This window comes from Budorcas taxicolor, chromosome 2, assembly GCF_023091745.1.
Source record: "Budorcas taxicolor isolate Tak-1 chromosome 2, Takin1.1, whole genome shotgun sequence".
NCBI lineage: Eukaryota > Metazoa > Chordata > Mammalia > Artiodactyla > Bovidae > Budorcas > Budorcas taxicolor.
This window is the reverse complement of record NC_068911.1, coordinates 169,670,928-169,683,545: the sequence shown is the minus strand read 5'-3', so window position 1 is coordinate 169,683,545 and position 12,618 is coordinate 169,670,928. Positions and strand designations below refer to the sequence as shown.

General features: G+C 39.0%; 1 protein-coding gene across 2 annotated transcripts in view; it reads right to left on the bottom strand.

Moving 5' to 3' along the window:
• The window catches only part of EYA3 (EYA transcriptional coactivator and phosphatase 3), a 94,980-nt gene extending 84,423 nt beyond the window's left edge, over positions 1 to 10,557 (bottom strand). For both annotated transcript variants that reach the window (XM_052657934.1, XM_052657941.1), the window contains exon 1: positions 10,475 to 10,557. The gene's annotated coding sequence lies outside the window, so the exon portion shown is untranslated. The remainder of the gene's footprint in view (positions 1 to 10,474) is intronic.
• Between the last annotated feature and the right edge of the window lie 2,061 nt (positions 10,558 to 12,618).

Below are 12,618 nucleotides of genomic sequence, written 5' to 3'. Positions count from 1 at the left end.
ATAAATGTGTTGCTTCCAGGTATATAGAAAAATTTATACCTTACACTACCCATTTTCTAAATTCAAAACCCTATATAGCAGTCTATATATCTACCCATCACACCTATTAATCAGCTCGCCAGTATTCAAACAAAATTTACTACACATGGTATTAACAGAACTGAGTCTTTTGAAACATAAGTCTTTAGCTGTCAGGACTATAAGTTTTAACACTTGTTATTTTACCTTTTTCAACATAATTCACCTCTCTAAGAGGCAGGTTTGGCAAGCTTGGAGCATGACCTCAGGAGTCTGACTGTGCCTGCTTAGTCACTTCAGTTGTGTCTGACTCTCTGCGAACCTATGGACCATGGCCTGCCAGGCTCCACTGTCCATGGGATTCTCCAGGCAAGAATACTGGAGTGGGTTGCCATTTCCTTCTCCATGGAGTCTGACTGCTGCTGCTGCTGTTGCTGCTAAGTCGCTTCAGTCGTGTCCAACTCTGTGCGAGCCCGTAGACGGCAGCCTACCAGGCTCCCCCGTCCCTGGGATTCTCCAGGCAAGAACACTGGAGTGGGTTGCCATTTCCTTCTCCAGTGCATGCAAGTGAAAAGTGCAAGTGAAGTCACTCAGTCGTGTCCGACTCTTAGCGATCCCATGGACTGCAGCCCACCAGGCTCCTCCATCCATGGGATTTTCCAGGCAAGAGTCTGACTACTTATCTTCAAATCCCAGTTCTGGCACTGATGAGTGGTGTGGGAGCTTAGACAAATTATTTAACTTTCCTGAGCCTCATTTACTTCATCTGTAAAATGGGAAAAATACTAATGTGTCTTTCTCAAAAGTTTGTCGTGAGTTCAAATGAGTTAATATCTGTAAAACTCTTAGAACAGTGTCTGGCACATAGTTAGCACACTATAACTGTTGAAGAAAAAGTTTTTTTTAACAGACTCAGGACAGAAAACTGGTCTTGAGTGAAAGTCAATTCATTACTAGTTTCTTTTAGTTTTTCAAAGGGCAAAATATTAATATTATTAAAGGCAAGGTCCATGTAACAAGAGATTCCTGCAAGAGAGGCAACAGAATGGGTCTGCAGCTCATAACCTTTGTCACTGGCTTTGATTCCAACACCATACAAGAACTTCTTCAAGTCCTCAAGGAAAGGTGTTGTCAAGCTCCTGGGCAAGAGAACACTGAATGTCAAACATGTCCTGTTATTTAGTGATATGAACTCCTCATGGTCACAAACACTTTCAGGAGATTCAACTCTGTGTTATTAATAGCTAACATTTATGTAATTTGTTTTATGGGTCAGGCACTGTTCTAAGTACTTAATGTATATCAACTCATTTAATCCCCTCAATAAGTCTCTAAGATATGCACTATTTATTATTATTACCATTTAACAGATGAGAAAACTGCAGCACAGACAGTAACTCATCAACCTGGAATTCAAGCCCAGGCAGCCTAGCTTTAAAGACTGAGGTTTTAAACCACAGCTATGTGCCTCAGTTTGGAACACCACAGACAGGACTAATGATTTTAAAAAGCTGGTCAAGCTAAAAATGTACGCTATGCTGTGCTATAGTCATAAACAGCCAGAATTCACAAGTTAGGTAACGAGAAGATACTAAGGCGGCCAGTTTTCTTCTTTATCATTTCTCATTCTTGTTCTTCTGTAAGGCCTCCTAAGTAAATATGAGTTAATACAAGTGAAGTGCTTTAAATAGTGCCTGGCACATAGTAAGTGCTCATTATGAGCTAAGAAGAGATAATCATAAAAATAGTAGAGTCTGCCTGCTGACCCTGCCTTATTCTAATAGCTGTGATATGCTAGGAACTGTTGCTATCTCTACCATATTTCCCCTTTGTGATTACAGGAAATGAATAGGGATAATAAATAAATCCACTATAACAAACCCTAAAGACTTTTCAGTCGTGTTGCTTTCATATGACTGTATACACAGGAGCAAACTGCTTCACTCTTCCGTTCTCTGTTCTTGGTTTACAAAGACTGGATGGGGGCCAAAAAAGCAGAATAAAGCAGCTTTGTAACCTTCTGACCAGTTGCCAAGAGCAGAAGTAAAGTTTGTAAAAGCAATTTAATCAAACTAAACTTTGACTGTTAGATGGAAACTAGAAAAGGATTCTAATGATGGAAGTTCTACCAAAGCAGTGTCAACCTCGTGTTCTATATTACTGCAGTTTTTTCAAATGATGTGCCTAAGACAGAGGTGACGGAAACAATAAACAAGGTCTCCTTCAGTGAACTGCTCTGCACAATTATTTAAGTTACATTTTGGAGAAAAAAACACTAATAAATCCAAGCATCTTCAATTCCAAAAAAATTTTATACTTGTAAAAAAATCTAGTAGTCACTAGAATTTTTCAAACTGTAGGTTCAATTCATTATTAGATTATCATGTCCATTTAGTGGATTTTAATAGTTTGAGTGAAATGCAACCGGTGGTGGTTTTAGTTGCGTCTGACTCTTGTAACCCCATGGATGGTGACCTGACAGGTTCCTCTGTCCGGGATTCTCCAGGCAAGAATACTGGAATGGGTTGCAATTTCCTTCTCCAGAGGATCTTCCCGACCCAGAAATTGAACCTGTGTCTCCTGTGACTCTTGCACTGCAGGCGAATTCTTTACCACTGAGCCACTAAGGAAGTCCAATGCAATTAACCAAAACTAAAACAAAATTAAACATTATAATGCATTACCAACATTAAAGATAAATATTGTTTCATGAAACTTCTTTCAATTTTAAATATTAGTATGTACATATATGTGTATAAGTACTGGATAACAATGAAAAATGCATCTTGTAGTGGGTTGTGATCAAAAAAGTTTGAATGCCATTTTACCCAAAGATTAAGGGAAAAAAAAAAACTAGTCAAAAAGGAGAAAAATATCCACTTCAAGCTACGCATGATAAAACATTCAAAATTTTAATGATTCTCTAAATTAGTGTTTTTTTTTAAGGCAATCCTCTGAAAATGAACGAAAAGGGGAAAAGGAACCATCTGGGTAAGAATCAATAGTTTACCATAATTGTTCCAAATAAACAACAATTTCACAGAATGAGAAGTACCAACACTGAATAAATATATACTAACAGGAGATACATAGAAATGAGATAAATAGTTTCAGTTTGTCTAGCTATTAAATACCACACCAATACGACAGATAAGCAAAAGCTATAGAACTCACTCTCAAGAACATTTATTTTTCAGTGTTATCTAATCACTCCTTCCTAAGGGGACAACAGAGGATGAGACAGTTGTATGGCATCACCGAATCAACGGACATCAGTTTGAGTAAACTCTGGGAGTTGGGGATGGTCAGGGAGGCCTGGCGTGCTGCAGTCCATGGGGTTGCCAAGAGTTGGACAAGACGGAGCAACTGAACTGAACTGAACCTCTAGCAAAGTTAAGAACTGGTGAAAAGGAAAAAAAGATTTGAAAAATTCAGTGAAGTAATATGTTAGTTACTAGGGTATGCTTTTTAATAAGATATACATGTACTATTTTGTATCCCAAGTTGTTGTTCAGTCTCTAAGTCGTGTCTGACTCTTGCAACCCCCTGGACTGCAGCACGCCAGGCTCCCCTTTCCTTCACTACCTCCTGGAGTTGGCTCAGATTCAAGTCCATTGAGTCGGTGATACTGTCTAACCATCTAATCCTCTGCTGCCCACTTCTCCTTTTGCCTTTTGTTCTCTAAATTCTGAAATATTTCAAGAAAAAAGAAAATCACACACACATTTTGGATTATGCCGTCAGTAAAGAGAGTGCGATTATCATAAATACCATCAATCTAGTAGGAAAAAATTAACATCATTGTGCTAAATTAAAATGCCCTCTTATTTTGAAAAAAGGAACAGGTGAATCTGACCTAAATCTTCTTCAACTACTATGGAAACTAAAGAATAAGTTCAATTTCACCTAAGAGCTAATCATTCTAATTTATTCCCATAGTAACAGTGCTAACAGCAACAAACTGCCAATTTTCCTAAATTCCGTAATTGCTACATTATTAAATTTCATGTGAAAGAAAATTATTGAAATTTTAGAAACTAAACTGATTATCAAACCCACATACAAAAGAGAGCCCCTTTTGAAATAAAAATCAAACGTTTAAATCAAAGAACATTCTAAATACCAGTAAATCACCATAGCAATGCTTATACTTTTCACTTAATACTTTTCTGACAAAGAGGAAAAAAAAAATCAAGACAAAAGCTACCATTGAAAAACAGTATACTTAATTAACATGTCTGAATTAATAAGGGGGATTAATACATAAGAATTAAAATAAGCAGTATCTGTAACCAAGCATCACTTCTGACCAGAAACAATGTAGTTTTTTTTGTTAACCAGATCCCATGATTCTCAGTTATATTCGAAATACTCAGAAAAATAACTTCTCATCACATATAAGTTTCAGGCTCTGGCATTCAGATGCACCTCAACTAATATTAAATCATCTCCTTCCCTCAGAGAGACAACAAAATTTTTAAATTTGGAAATAATAAAAGCATACAAAAGAGGAGTAGTGATATGATTAACAATATTCTAAATAACTATTTGCATTTTCAATTAAAAAAGGAACTCTTTTATGAAACAGTTTTCTAAAGTAAAAATAAAAACACTAATTTAAATGTATTACTCTAAATATGGTAGTCCTGAAGAGATGGGTGCACTTAATTTTGCACAAATTTCCAAATCTGGAAATGAGACTAGAGGTAAGTCAGAAATTTCAGTTTTAGTTTTCTGTTTTATATTTCAAAGTTGCTAAGTTCATATTGTAGTCAGCAAGATTTCAAAGTTCAAGACTATTAAATAAATTTATTTAATAGTCTGCAAATCAGAAAAAGTGAAAAAATTAATGTCAAGAGGTAAACATTTTAGTAACAGAGAATACATTTTCTTAAACTCCCTTTTCTCCAAATACCTAAAAAGTAATTAACTTCCATATGATAATTTTTTAAGAGGGAAGGATAAGGATATAATTTGCTTTAATCTGTGGTTTTTGTCATCTAAAAAACCTAGGTAGTAAATGGTCTGCAATTTTCCTTAAGCCAGCATTTATAAAACGACCAGGTAAAACCACCCTTAAAGTTCCCAACCAAAAGCAGTATTCTTCTGTGTTTCAGAAAAATTGGATTTTTTAACTGTTATTAAGAACGAACTCATTAAACCAGTGGAACTTTGTACAAAAAGGTCATGAACTCTGGAGCTACAAAAACTAAATTCAAACCCAGCTCTCCTGCCAACTAGCTGTGTTACTTTGGGCAAATTATGTAACTTCTGTGTCTTGGTTTTCTCATTTGTAAGTGGAGATAAATATAGTACTTACTTCACAGTGTTGTAAGGATAAAAGAGTTAATACTATAAGTAAACCGTTTGGTAATTCCTGGCACAGAGTAAGCGCTACATAAAATGTGTTTTTAAAAAAAATTACTGTTTTAACACTACAGATTTTCACACTTCTGTTGTGAAAAAGTTTCGCAAATGAAAATCATTTAATTATATGTATAAAGAAAGAACATGACTTTATATTAAGCTGTAATAAAGATTAATACAAGAATCTCAAATAGTGAAATCACTGAGTATTTTGAAAATTAAAAATCATAAAACCTAGTTTAAAAAATCAGGGGCTTCACTGGTGACTCAGCGGGAAAGAATCTGCCCACCAATGCTGGAGACCGGATCGATCCCTGGTCCTGGAAGATCACACAGGCCGTAGAGCAACTAAGCCCGTGCACCACAACTACTGAGCCTGTGCTTTAGAGCCTGGGAGCCCCAACTACTAAAGCCCGCTTGCCCTTGAGCCAGTGCTCCTCAACAAGGAGAGCCACTGCGACAAGAAGCTCAGGCACCCCAACTAGAGAGCAGCCCCCGCTCACCATAACTGAAGAAAAGTCCTCACAGCAATGAAGACCCAGCACAGCCAATAAATAAATGAAAATATTTAAAAAAATCATGTGCCATTCCACTAATAAGAAATGACACTTTCCTAAGATGGACTAAAGCTTATTTTATTTCTAATTTTTTTTTCCCTCTACACCATAAGTTATGTTTACTCTTATATTTTAATTCAGATATATACAAATAAAGTCACATTCAGAATCTAAGTGTAAATGTCAGCCTTGTATAATGTCACCTACTTCATATGAACTGTCTGTATATGTAATATAACTGTACTATGGAGAAGGCGATGGCACCCCACTCCAGTACTCTTGCCTGGAAAATCCCATGGATGGAGGAGCCTGGTAGTCTGCAGTCCACGGGGTCGTGAAGAGTCGGACACGACTGAGCAACTTATGACTATGACTATGGTAGGCTACAGTCTATGGGGTCACAAAGAGTCGGACACGACTGAAGTGACTTCACTTGCACTTTTCACTTTCATACACTGGAGAAGGAAATGGCAACCCACTCCAGTGTTCTTGCCTGGAGAATCCCAGGGATGGGGGAGCCTGGTGGGCTGCCATCTATGGGGTCGCACAGAGTCAGACACGACTGAAGCGACTTAGCAGCAGCAGCAGCATACAGTAGGTATCAAAAGCTTTTGCTGAATGTCTTACAAAGATTGTCACTATTTTCCAGGGTGAATAAAAACATATCTACCTAGTACAAATATTAACCAAGCTAATAAGTTAAAGTGCATCCAACACAATCTGTAGCAAGATCTTTAAGATATTAAGCACGGACTGCCTTGGGTCGATCTGTTAACTTACAATAGGTCAGCACTAACTACTATTCCTCTTCTGATTTAAAACAGTACCACATATTTAAAAGGGGAAAAACAGCAAAGATAAATTTGATGAAGCCCATATTTCAAATATCTTTTAAAATATATTATAAATAATAGAGAAAATATCCTTATTATTTCTACATTTAATAATTAAATACTCTAGAACTTGGGTTACTGGGATCAAGTAAAAATATCAAGATAATGATGTTGCTGCTGTTCTATTGTTTGCTATGTTCTCTGCAAATAAAACATATCAATAAGACAATTTATAGCTTAAGCCATATATTCTGTAGAACATAAACCTGTATTAAGTTAATCAGCAGACAGAAAGTCCACCTATTTTTTCACTTTACTATAAATAGAACAATTTGGTCCCGTGGTATAAACCAATTAAATGAATGTAGGGGGAAAAAAAAAACTATTCCTAATAACCTTAAATACATTTTGAACTATTTCTATGTTGAACTATTCTTCCTCCATTTAAATCACACATAAGTTAAAATATCTTGCTATTACATGCAGAACACAAAAATCTTTTAGACAACTACCAAAAAAGATGCTCTATGAGCCTTTTGTCTGTAAGCAAAACAAAAAGAATGAAGTCATAGGGTGGCTTATGCAGATCACAGGAACCATCATACTGCAAGGTACAAAGCACCAGGGCATTGTAAAAGTAAAAAAAAATTTTAAACTGTATTTTCCTTAAAACATATCCTAGGGTTCAAGGATAAAAATTAAAGTATGTAAAACAAAGTGCAGTAACAGGTAAAAGGACAAAATATCAAAATCAAAAGAGTCAAACAAAATCAAAACAGAAAAACCCTGCAAGCAAAAAACTAATATGCAGAAATGTTATCGTAAATTGAGCAAACAGGCTTACAAACTAACAACAACAGTGACTCCTCTCCTTAACTTTAAAAACACATACACTAAGTTGTCTCCAGTGTTTTTCTTTTTCCTTTGGCAGGTAAGAGGGGCAGGCTTTTCAGTAAATGGAAAGTCTATCACTATTCTGTGCAAAGAACAGGACCATGAACACAACTGCTCCAATGAGACCACAGGATGTTTGTTTCATGTAAGGGCTTTCATGCAGAATTTATATCATAATAAGCCAAAGTGATTTTAGAAGAAAAGAGAGAAAGAGACTTCCTAAGACTTTTCAACCTCTACTTCAATACAACACAGTTTCTTTCTGAAGTCTCTCTTTGAAGGCAAAATGACTTAGGTCTTCAGTTTTGTGGCTCAGCTGGTAAGGAATCCACCTGCCATGTGGGAGACCTGGTTCGATCCCTGGGTTGGGAAGATCTCCTGGAGAAGGGAAAGGCTACCCACTCCAGCATTCTGGCCTGGAGGATTCCATGGACTGTATAGTCCATGGGGTCGCAAAGAATTGGACACAACATAGCAACTTTCACTTTGAATTTTAAATTCCACATCGTATATTTCTTATCCCCAAACTTTTATTCTTACAACATAAATTTACTGAAATTAATCACTAAATACAATATTGTGCTCTCCAGCTTACAGCTTTGATAGAACTAAAACCCATTTCTCTAGTTGCTTGAAGAGGACTTCTTTTGTGAAAAATGAACTTGGAAAAAACATCACCAATAAACCCTAATTTCCTTATTTTGTAAAATGAAGGGTAAGTTTGAACTCTATGGTTCCCTCCAGCTGTAAACTACAGTAAACTATTAAGGTTTTAAACTCAAGACATGCTGAAGATGTAAAAAGTTCAGAAATGAAAAAGGTTGAGAGAGCCTTGCATCAATCCAAATATGGGTATGTGTGTGTACAAAAGAAAAAAGAGCCCACCATCCTGGAGATAAGGAAACACAGAGTGTCAGACCAGACTCACTGGGGTTAGATTTTAAGGACTGGGAAATGATGAGGTCAGATTGAACAGAAGCTAGAGTTTTCCAGTGTTAGGTGCTGCGGAGGAGGTAGCAGTAAGGAGCTTTCAAAAGAGCTTTCCGCAGTATTTAAAAAAGTCCTGCAAGCCAACCAGAAGGGTCGTTCTCTGTGGCTTCTAGGACGAATATGGCCAAGCTCCAAAGTCTTTTGCTAAAAATAGCTTAAGGGATCAGCCCAATTTTGGAATAAGCCAAGGCCTATGCTATGCTTGCATATGTCTCATATAATGAGGGACACTTTTCTACAACTTAGTCAAAAGAAAAGCAGATGCTAAATGCTGTATTTATTCTGTTTGCTGAAGTACTAAACTTGAGAGCACAATTTACATGAGTACAGAAACTGATGACACAAAAACATTTACAATCAAGTGTGAGACATTATAGAAACACTAGAAAGACAAAAATAAAAATTATCCAACTCTGTCTCAAAACATACCTCAGACAACAAATTTTGGAAAACACCACACAATTATTATTAAAACCAACCCTTCAATTCAGAGATGACTAAGAGCCTACGGAGTCATTTAAGAAATTTACAAGAAACTTTAGCCTCAAAAATGAGAAAAAGATGGTTCTAAGGCTGAAACAGTTTAGCCAATTAGATGGTTTATGGTGAAAACAGTAAAGAAAAAATAGTCAGAAGAACAGGCTAAGTAATCAAATACTGTAATGTCCGGTTTATGAAGAAACAAGAAGAAAAACCGAAAACTCGTCAATAAGGTAAAAATGAAGAGACAATATACAACAGACAGATATATGCACGCTGAGTTCAACAAAAGAAAAGGTACTCTGAAATTACTATAATGAACTCTTAAGCATAAAACTTTTGAGTAACAGCACACTCAAATTTTTGGCAATAAACTTATAAATCTGGGGCTAATAATCTCCCAAGAAACTCTGTCCTCCGTCACAGCAATTGTTCTATAAGTAAAGTTCGTACAGAAAACAGAGCCGATCGTCTAAAAACATCCGCATTTTTGCCTCAGCTGTACATATCCATTCTCATGGGATAGAGAACACGAAAATGACAGGACGTCCTGATGACCTGTCGATTAACAAGATTACACAAGCCCTACTGCCAGCAGTTCCGCGTGCTTGCCACCTGTTAGCCTGCTTTAGCGAAGCCCCCTATACTGTGCTCCAGCGAAGAACCGGGAACGCCTTTGTTGTTTCCTAACTACGGAAGCTACCGGAGTTCAATTCAACCTAGCGCCTTAAGGAAAACTTCCCCCGGGCCGGGTAAATCTGCCCAGATGGTGACTTAGGCAAAGACCTTCTCTAGCTAAGAAAAGGCGGGAGAACCCCAAGCGAAACACAAATGTCACCTACTCGTCCCGGGAGGAGCTAGGCGTCAAGGGTGAAGAAAGTTGCGGAACTAGACCCAGGACCCTTGAGAGAGGCTCAGTTTCGCAGTTGGAGTAAGGTGAGCACAACGAGGAGGTGGGCCGCCCTGCTGAGTGAAAACACAGCAAGATCCTGAGACCACAGGTAGGGGAGGAGAAGTGCGAAGTGAATATGGGCAGTGCCTCAGGGAAGCACTGAAGCAAAAGGCAAGAAAACCAAGGTCTTTAAAAGGCGGATGAGGCGGAGGGAAAAAAGTAAGGCGAGAAGTGAGCAGCGACGACACAGGCTGAAACTGAGGTGAAAGAGGCGAGGCCGGCGTGGGAGAAAGGAACGAAATGAGCTCAGGAGGCTCTGCAGGGACAAGGGACAGGCAAAGAGAACCCCCGCCCACAGGGACCGGGACACAAGTCTTGACCGTCCCTCTACAGGCTGTTACTCGACCGGCTGCACTCAGACCCTGTCGCCAGCGGAGACTCACCCAAAGGCTGCAGAGGCCCCAGAGGAGGACATGGGGACTGGTCCAAACACACAGGAATACCAAGCGGCTGGAGGAAACGGCGGCGTTAGTGTGACCCGGATGCGCATCCCCAGGAACCGGAAGTCGGCGGTCAGGGTCATCACACAATCCATACCTCGTTCCACCAGAAGCTTTCGGGCGCATGTGTCAGGCCTCAGGAGGCGGGGCGGGGAAAACGCCTAGACTCCTCCCACCCGGCCGTCCTGGGAACCCCGCCCCTGGTTACGCCCCGCCCGGCGTCTCGGTGGTGTTTGGTGTGTGGATAGGCTGGTTCATGCAGCTCCCAGACCAAGGTACCACTGAGGCACAAACTGCAGGCTTAAAAGAAAAAACTCAGCGCTCAGGTTTCAAGAAGATCTTTTAAAATGCGTGCAATCCCTCTGTCTTTAAAACGAACGTGAAATATTGGATGTATTTGATAGATTTAGAAAAACTGTGGGAGGAAGAATGTCTGGGAAGTTCTGGAAGGCACTTTTGAGGCTAGACCAACCAGTATCAGTTTATTAATAATATTGTATTGAGGTTACAATTCATTTCTATTTTGTGCACAATATTTTATGTAATTTATCAGAAACAAAATTTTTACATGCTTCGTTAACTTTAAATTACTACCCCATCATGGGCAAGGAGCACGGTTAATTTCAGGTTTTGTTGGGGCCTGATGAAAGTGAAAGAGGAGAGTGAAAAAGCTGGCTTAAAGCTCAACATTCAGAAAACGAAGATCATGGCATCTGGTCCCATCACTTCAGGGGAAATAGATGGGGAAACAGTGGAAACAGTGTCAGACTTTATCTTTTTGGGCTCCAAAATCACTGCAGATGGTGACTGCAGCCATGAAATTAAAAGACCCTTACTCCTTGGAAGGAAAGTTATGACCAACCTAGATAGCATATTCAAAAGCAGAGACATTACTTTGCCAACAAAGGTCCGTCTAGTCAAGGCTATGGTTTTTCCAGTGGTCATGTATGGATGTGAGAGTTGGACTGTGAAGAAAGCTGAGCACTAAAGAATTGAACTGTGAACTGAAGAATTGATGCTTTTGAACTGTGGTGTTGGAGAAGACTCTTGTGAGTCCCTTGGACTGCAAGGAGATGGAACCAGTCCATTCTGAAGGAGATCAGCCCTGGGTGTTCTTTGGAAGGAATGACGCTAAAGGTGAAACTCCAACACTTTGGTCACCTCATTTGAAGAGCTGACTCATTGGAAAAGACTCTGATGTTGGGAGGGATTGGGGGCAGGAGGAGAAGGGGACGACATAGGATGAGATGGCTGGATGGCATCACCGACTTGATGGACATGAGTTTGAGTGACCTCTGGGAGATGGTGATGGACAGGGAGGCCTGGCGTGCTGCAATTCATGGGGTCGCAAAGAGTTGGACACGACTGAGCGACTGAACTGAAGTTTATTCAATTGGAGGACTCTCTTTAGGAAAATCCACAATTGCAAATAACAATGTTAGGTATAAAAAATGAATGTTCAATGTGAGAAAAGAAATCGCAAGTTACAAGTTTTAAAAATTTCATAAATAATACAAAGTCCGGAAGAATTAAGCACTATAAGTACTATTACGTGCATGTCTGAACTACTTTTTCCCTACGTTTTTTGGCTGTATCTTCTTTGATCTCTTTTCCTATGGCAATTTACTAAGGCATGTCATTTACCAAGATCCTTGACTCCTGTCTCTCACACCCCACACCTAATTCATCTGTAAATTCTGCAAAATTTGTCTTAAAAATCTGTCCAGATTCAGACTATTTCCTGCCTCTGTTGGTACAAGCTACAGTCAATATGTGACCATTTGCTGTTTTTATACCCTTGGCCTTCCAGGATCTATTAACACAGCAGCAGTGGGCTTCTGTTAAAGCCTTAATCATACCAGGTCCCTCCTGCAGTGGATCCCTATTTTAAAGTGAAAACCGAAATCCTTATATAAGCTGAGAGGACCCTCAAGATTTGACACTGCCCAGTACAAGTAACCTTATCTCTGACTTTCTCCATTATCCCTCCTCTCAAGACACCCTGGCCTCTTTGCTATTTCTCTAATCTGCACATACACTCTGGGTCTTTGTGCTTGCTGATCCCTCTGCCTAGAATGCTCTTCCTC